The sequence below is a fragment of the Schistocerca serialis genome, unplaced genomic scaffold, assembly GCF_023864345.2.
Source record: "Schistocerca serialis cubense isolate TAMUIC-IGC-003099 unplaced genomic scaffold, iqSchSeri2.2 HiC_scaffold_333, whole genome shotgun sequence".
Classification (NCBI taxonomy): Eukaryota; Metazoa; Arthropoda; class Insecta; order Orthoptera; family Acrididae; genus Schistocerca; species Schistocerca serialis.
The window spans coordinates 50001-57500 of NW_026047904.1; the positions used below are offsets into that span (position 1 = coordinate 50001).

At 49.4% G+C, this 7500-nt stretch overlaps 1 non-coding gene across 1 annotated transcript in view; it reads right to left on the minus strand.

Moving 5' to 3' along the window:
• Positions 1–953, minus strand: part of LOC126445170 (small subunit ribosomal RNA) — a 1909-nt gene extending 956 nt beyond the window's left edge. The window contains exon 1 of the ribosomal RNA XR_007582976.1: positions 1–953. This exon is cut by the window's left edge and continues 956 nt beyond it. This is a non-coding gene — a ribosomal RNA (small subunit ribosomal RNA).
• Positions 954–7500: the final 6547 nt, after the last annotated feature.

Consider the following 7500-nt stretch of genomic DNA (forward strand, 5'->3'; position numbering starts at 1 on the left):
TACCTCGGGTTCCGAAAACCAACAAAATAGAACCGAGGTCCTATTCCATTATTCCATGCACACAGTATTCAGGCGGGCTTGCCTGCTTTAAGCACTCTAATTTGTTCAAAGTAAACGTGCCGGCCCACCGAGACACTCAATAAAGAGCACCCTGGTAGGATTTCAACGGGGTCCGCCTCGGGACGCACGAGCACGCACGAGGCGGTCGCACGCCTTCGGCTCGCCCCACCGGCAGGACGTCCCACGATACATGCCAGTTAAACACCGACGGGCGGTGAACCAACAGCGTGGGACACAAATCCAACTACGAGCTTTTTAACCGCAACAACTTTAATATACGCTATTGGAGCTGGAATTACCGCGGCTGCTGGCACCAGACTTGCCCTCCAATAGATACTCGTTAAAGGATTTAAAGTGTACTCATTCCGATTACGGGGCCTCGGATGAGTCCCGTATCGTTATTTTTCGTCACTACCTCCCCGTGCCGGGAGTGGGTAATTTGCGCGCCTGCTGCCTTCCTTGGATGTGGTAGCCGTTTCTCAGGCTCCCTCTCCGGAATCGAACCCTGATTCCCCGTTACCCGTTACAACCATGGTAGGCGCAGAACCTACCATCGACAGTTGATAAGGCAGACATTTGAAAGATGCGTCGCCGGTACGAGGACCGTGCGATCAGCCCAAAGTTATTCAGAGTCACCAAGGCAAACGGACCGGACGAGCCGACCGATTGGTTTTGATCTAATAAAAGCGTCCCTTCCATCTCTGGTCGGGACTCTGTTTGCATGTATTAGCTCTAGAATTACCACAGTTATCCAAGTAACGTGGGTACGATCTAAGGAACCATAACTGATTTAATGAGCCATTCGCGGTTTCACCTTAATGCGGCTTGTACTGAGACATGCATGGCTTAATCTTTGAGACAAGCATATGACTACTGGCAGGATCAACCAGGGAGCTGCGTCAACTAGAGCTGAGCAGCCGGCCGCCCGGGAGTGTGTCCCGGGGGCCCGCGCGAACACGCAAGCGTCCGCTCAATTATTCTGCAAACAGGAGGAGGCTGAGCTCCCCTGCACAACACACCTCGAAACCCTCTCAGGTCCCGGCGGCGCGCAGCGCCGTCCTAAGTACTTGGTCGGGTTCGAGAGAGGCGCAATCGCCCGGAGTTAGGCGAGTAGACGCTTTAGGTGCGACCACCCGTGCTCCCAACTGAGCTTGCCGCTGCCGACAGAGGCCCGGGAGCGTGCTGTCGTGGCATTGCCGGCGGGAGACAACACGCGCCACCTACGGTGACCGGCAGCTCCAACGCCAGCGCCACAGAAGGACAAAAGCCCCACTTGGGTGCCGAAGCGAACTCTCCCAGCACAGCGCACGCGCCAACACGTCCGCACAGCTGCGATACAAACCACCTGCGAGAACCGCTGGGGCGACCGAGCAGCAGACGGCGTCGCGGCGCCGAGCGCCGGGCGGCGGCGCATCCTCAGCGCACACAGTCCTCAATCGGACCAGCACACTGCAGATGGCCACCGCGCTTCGCACCGGGCCCGCGAGGACCTACTTTGGCCGCAAGGCGCCGCGAGCAGGGGGCGCCGGCGCGCAGCTGCGCCGCCTGCCGCGTCCGTCGGCCGGCGCGCCTGCCACTGGCCGCCCCCACCAGCCGGCTGTAGCGCGTGCGCCCACGCACCGCGCTGCCAGCACGCCGGGCGGCCCCCCCTCACCGGCCGGGGACGGTCCCACCCAGCCACCGCCGCGTATCGCCTCACACCCAGATCCCCTTTCGCGTTCGTGGGCATGGTGGGTCCCCTTTCACGTTCGTGGGCATGGTGGGTATCCCTGAAACAACCGGTTAATAGCTCGACCGATCGTCGCCAACACTGATTCACCTCTAGCGAGAACAACCGCACCACAACGGGTTACCTGTTGTTCATTTGCGTAACGTCACCAGCAAACGTAGACGTCCATCGCCATTTGCAACGAGTATTGCATGCCTGTGTCAGGTGTCACAACACACTACGTCTGCCCACATAGACGCAACAACATGTGCACGCCTCGAGAACACGTGGAAGGTAGCCCCCGTACGTATGCGGTGTCCATTGCGCGAACGACTGTCAGCCGGCCTCTGCAGGATGTCGCAGATGTGGAACGCGGTGCAACATGCTATCACGGTGTGTGAGAAGAGACGACTACGTCCGAATACACGCTCCACTACATCAACAGACTGCTCATGCTGATCGCCATCCAGGGCGTCCGTTCCTCCCACACGTCTGAATGGCGTACCACACTGCAATCCAGCTCTTATAGGGAGACGACACGTAGCTGCGTGCACAATATTTGGACTGTATGGTCTGCCGTTGCTAGGCGCAGTCGTCGTACGGTCACACATGTGCCACGATGTATCATTCAGTACATACGGACCAATGTGCAGTACAGTTTGTGGGTTTTGCGTACATCGGCGGACAGGTGACAGGCCGTACCACAACGTAGGCTGAGTACGTCGGCATGCGAAGGGCATTGAACATGCAAACTTCTCAACGACCAGCTTGCGAAGGCAGGGGGGAAGGGGGGGGGGCATGTACGTCCTGCTGCTATCCACATTACAGTGTATAGCAGGAGCATGTGGAAAGTCAGCAACACCTGCAAGGTGTTTAACATGACGCGATACACAGGGGACCGGGCAGTGCGAATAGCGAACTATATTGCGAGGGTTGCGGTTAGGCAACACTACACTAATTTAACGAGTTGCATAACAATTACAGAGCAGGTTCAGCGACAACGTGCGTCAGGTTAAGGCGCAATATAGGTTAGGTTGAGGCACAATATAGGTTAGGTTAAGGCACAAATTGGGTTACGTTAAGGCACAACATGGGTTACGTTAAGGCACAACATGGGTTACGTTAAGGCACAAATTAGGTTACGTTAAGGCACAAATTAGGTTACGTTAAGGCACAAATTAGGTTACGTTAAGGCACAAATTAGGTTACGTTAAGGCACAAATTAGGTTACGTTAAGGCACAAATTAGGTTACGTTAAGGCACAAATTAGGTTACGTTAAGGCACAAATTAGGTTACGTTAAGGCACAAATTAGGTTACGTTAAGGCACAAATTAGGTTACGTTAAGGCACAAATTAGGTTACGTTAAGGCACAAATTAGGTTACGTTAAGGCACAAATTAGGTTACGTTAAGGCACAAATTAGGTTACGTTAAGGCACAAATTAGGTTACGTTAAGGCACAAATTAGGTTACGTTAAGGCACAAATTAGGTTACGTTAAGGCACAAATTAGGTTACGTTAAGGCACAAATTAGGTTACGTTAAGGCACAAATTAGGTTACGTTAAGGCACAAATTAGGTTACGTTAAGGCACAAATTAGGTTACGTTAAGGCACAAATTAGGTTACGTTAAGGCACAAATTAGGTTACGTTAAGGCACAAATTAGGTTACGTTAAGGCACAAATTAGGTTACGTTAAGGCACAAATTAGGTTACGTTAAGGCACAAATTAGGTTACGTTAAGGTACAATATGGGTTAGGTTAAGGTACAATATGGGTTAGGTTAAGGTACAATATGGGTTAGGTTAAGGTACAATATGGGTTAGGTTAAGGTACAATATGGGTTAGGTTAAGGCACAACGTAGGTTAGGTTAAGGCACAACATAGGTTAGGTTAAGGCACAACATAGGTTAGGTTAAGGCACAACATAGGTTAGGTTAAGGCACAACATAGGTTAGGTTAAGGCACAACATAGGTTAGGTTAAGGCACAACATAGGTTAGGTTAAGGCACAACATAGGTTAGGTTAAGGCACAACGTAGGTTAGGTTAAGGCACAACGTAGGTTAGGTTAAGGCACAACGTAGGTTAGGTTAAGGCACAACGTAGGTTAGGTTAAGGCACAACGTAGGTTAGGTTAAGGCACAACGTAGGTTAGGTTAAGGCACAACGTAGGTTAGGTTAAGGCACAACGTAGGTTAGGTTAAGGCACAACGTAGGTTAGGTTAAGGCACAACGTAGGTTAGGTTAAGGCACAACGTAGGTTAGGTTAAGGCACAACGTAGGTTAGGTTAAGGCACAACGTAGGTTAGGTTAAGGCACAACGTAGGTTAGGTTAAGGCACAACGTAGGTTAGGTTAAGGCACAACGTAGGTTAGGTTAAGGCACAACGTAGGTTAGGTTAAGGCACAACGTAGGTTAGGTTAAGGCACAACGTAGGTTAGGTTAAGGCACAACGTAGGTTAGGTTAAGGCACAACGTAGGTTAGGTTAAGGCACAACGTAGGTTAGGTTAAGGCACAACGTAGGTTAGGTTAAGGCACAACGTAGGTTAGGTTAAGGCACAACGTAGGTTAGGTTAAGGCACAACGTAGGTTAGGTTAAGGCACAACGTAGGTTAGGTTAAGGCACAACGTAGGTTAGGTTAAGGCACAACGTAGGTTAGGTTAAGGCACAACGTAGGTTAGGTTAAGGCACAACGTAGGTTAGGTTAAGGCACAACGTAGGTTAGGTTAAGGCACAACGTAGGTTAGGTTAAGGCACAACGTAGGTTAGGTTAAGGCACAACGTAGGTTAGGTTAAGGCACAACGTAGGTTAGGTTAAGGCACAACGTAGGTTAGGTTAAGGCACAACGTAGGTTAGGTTAAGGCACAACGTAGGTTAGGTTAAGGCACAACGTAGGTTAGGTTAAGGCACAACGTAGGTTAGGTTAAGGCACAACGTAGGTTAGGTTAAGGCACAACGTAGGTTAGGTTAAGGCACAACGTAGGTTAGGTTAAGGCACAACGTAGGTTAGGTTAAGGCACAACGTAGGTTAGGTTAAGGCACAACGTAGGTTAGGTTAAGGCACAACGTAGGTTAGGTTAAGGCACAACGTAGGTTAGGTTAAGGCACAACGTAGGTTAGGTTAAGGCACAACGTAGGTTAGGTTAAGGCACAACGTAGGTTAGGTTAAGGCACAACGTAGGTTAGGTTAAGGCACAACGTAGGTTAGGTTAAGGCACAACGTAGGTTAGGTTAAGGCACAACATAGGTTAGGTTAAGGCACAACATAGGTTAGGTTAAGGCACAACATAGGTTAGGTTAAGGCACAACATAGGTTAGGTTAAGGCACAACATAGGTTAGGTTAAGGCACAACATAGGTTAGGTTAAGGCACAACATAGGTTAGGTTAAGGCACAACGTAGGTTAGGTTAAGGCACAACGTAGGTTAGGTTAAGGCACAACGTAGGTTAGGTTAAGGCACAACGTAGGTTAGGTTAAGGCACAACGTAGGTTAGGTTAAGGCACAACGTAGGTTAGGTTAAGGCACAACGTAGGTTAGGTTAAGGCACAACGTAGGTTAGGTTAAGGCACAACGTAGGTTAGGTTAAGGCACAACGTAGGTTAGGTTAAGGCACAACGTAGGTTAGGTTAAGGCACAACGTAGGTTAGGTTAAGGCACAACGTAGGTTAGGTTAAGGCACAACGTAGGTTAGGTTAAGGCACAACGTAGGTTAGGTTAAGGCACAACGTAGGTTAGGTTAAGGCACAACGTAGGTTAGGTTAAGGCACAACGTAGGTTAGGTTAAGGCACAACGTAGGTTAGGTTAAGGCACAACGTAGGTTAGGTTAAGGCACAACGTAGGTTAGGTTAAGGCACAACGTAGGTTAGGTTAAGGCACAACGTAGGTTAGGTTAAGGCACAACGTAGGTTAGGTTAAGGCACAACGTAGGTTAGGTTAAGGCACAACGTAGGTTAGGTTAAGGCACAACGTAGGTTAGGTTAAGGCACAACGTAGGTTAGGTTAAGGCACAACGTAGGTTAGGTTAAGGCACAACGTAGGTTAGGTTAAGGCACAACGTAGGTTAGGTTAAGGCACAACGTAGGTTAGGTTAAGGCACAACATAGGTTAGGTTAAGGCACAACATAGGTTAGGTTAAGGCACAACATAGGTTAGGTTAAGGCACAACATAGGTTAGGTTAAGGCACAACATAGGTTAGGTTAAGGCACAACATAGGTTAGGTTAAGGCACAACATAGGTTAGGTTAAGGCACAACATAGGTTAGGTTAAGGCACAACATAGGTTAGGTTAAGGCACAACATAGGTTAGGTTAAGGCACAACATAGGTTAGGTTAAGGCACAACGTAGGTTAGGTTAAGGCACAACGTAGGTTAGGTTAAGGCACAACGTAGGTTAGGTTAAGGCACAACGTAGGTTAGGTTAAGGTACAACGTAGGTTAGGTTAAGGTACAACGTAGGTTAGGTTAAGGTACAACGTAGGTTAGGTTAAGGTACAACGTAGGTTAGGTTAAGGTACAACGTAGGTTAGGTTAAGGTACAACGTAGGTTAGGTTAAGGTACAACGTAGGTTAGGTTAAGGTACAACGTAGGTTAGGTTAAGGTACAACGTAGGTTAGGTGAAGGCGCAATGTAGGTTAGGTTAAGGTACGATATACCTTAGGTTAAGGTACAATATCGCTTAGGTTAAGGTACAATATAGCTTAGGTTAAGGTACACGTTGTAGGGAAAGGTGTATTTTGGGGGGGGAGGGGGCGGCAGGTTCGTTGATAGTGATTATCGTAAGTGCATGCCTGCGGGATCATCCGATTTGTCACGTCAGGATGCACTTGTGGCTCATGACAGGCGGCGCTCCGATTCCAAGGTTGTGGCAGATCTGTGTCTTTCATTCCTGCCATTGTTTGTGTACTGTGACAGGAGGCAGTATTGTGATGTTGGGTGCACCCCTGTGTAGGACATGTGTGGGTGTTCGTGGCTTAGCTGAGCAATGGCGGATGTCGGAAGGGTGGGATATTCTGTTTTCTGGGTGGACCTCCCGGTCTGGTTATGATAGTGTGGATTGTGTAATGTGGCGGAGAGGATGCACCGGATGTTCTTCCATGCTGGTGGTTAGATATTGTGTGTGTGCCTGTTAGAGGCAGAGAGTAGTGTGTGATAGTGTCTGGCTGACGTGTGGTTCTCATTGTGTGCAGAGTCTTTCAGCATGTATAGGGACGGTTGTATATATTATCTGTATTCTGATGGCTCTGCATCTATTACTAATCAGTGCCGTGTATACGGTTACTCTGGTTCCAGTCGAAACTGTTCTATCTCTGTACATTAGTGACACTGCGGCTCCACTATGTTGCCGCCCCTGTCGGCCGTTTCCCCCAGTGTGTGGCTAATGATTATCAGCAATCAGTCTATTAGTCAATACCGGTAGTGTGACGACGTGAAATGTCCGGGATGGGGGAAGCTACACGCTTCCCGTGGGTCAGGGCCTAGAAAGACTCTTCCCACGCAGGAGGCTCGGACTGTCATTACTCTTCCGAGAAATATATTTGCCCAGCGTTTTTTGCGACTGCGAGTGCGACGCGTACGAGTACCGACATGGATGGGGCGCTTCCTAGCTGATCGCTCAGCATCGGAGAAATATATTTGCCCAACGTTTTTTGCGACTGCGAGTGCAACGCCCAAGGGTACCGACGTGGATGGGGCGCTTCCTAGCTGATCGCTCGGCATGGGAATCCGTA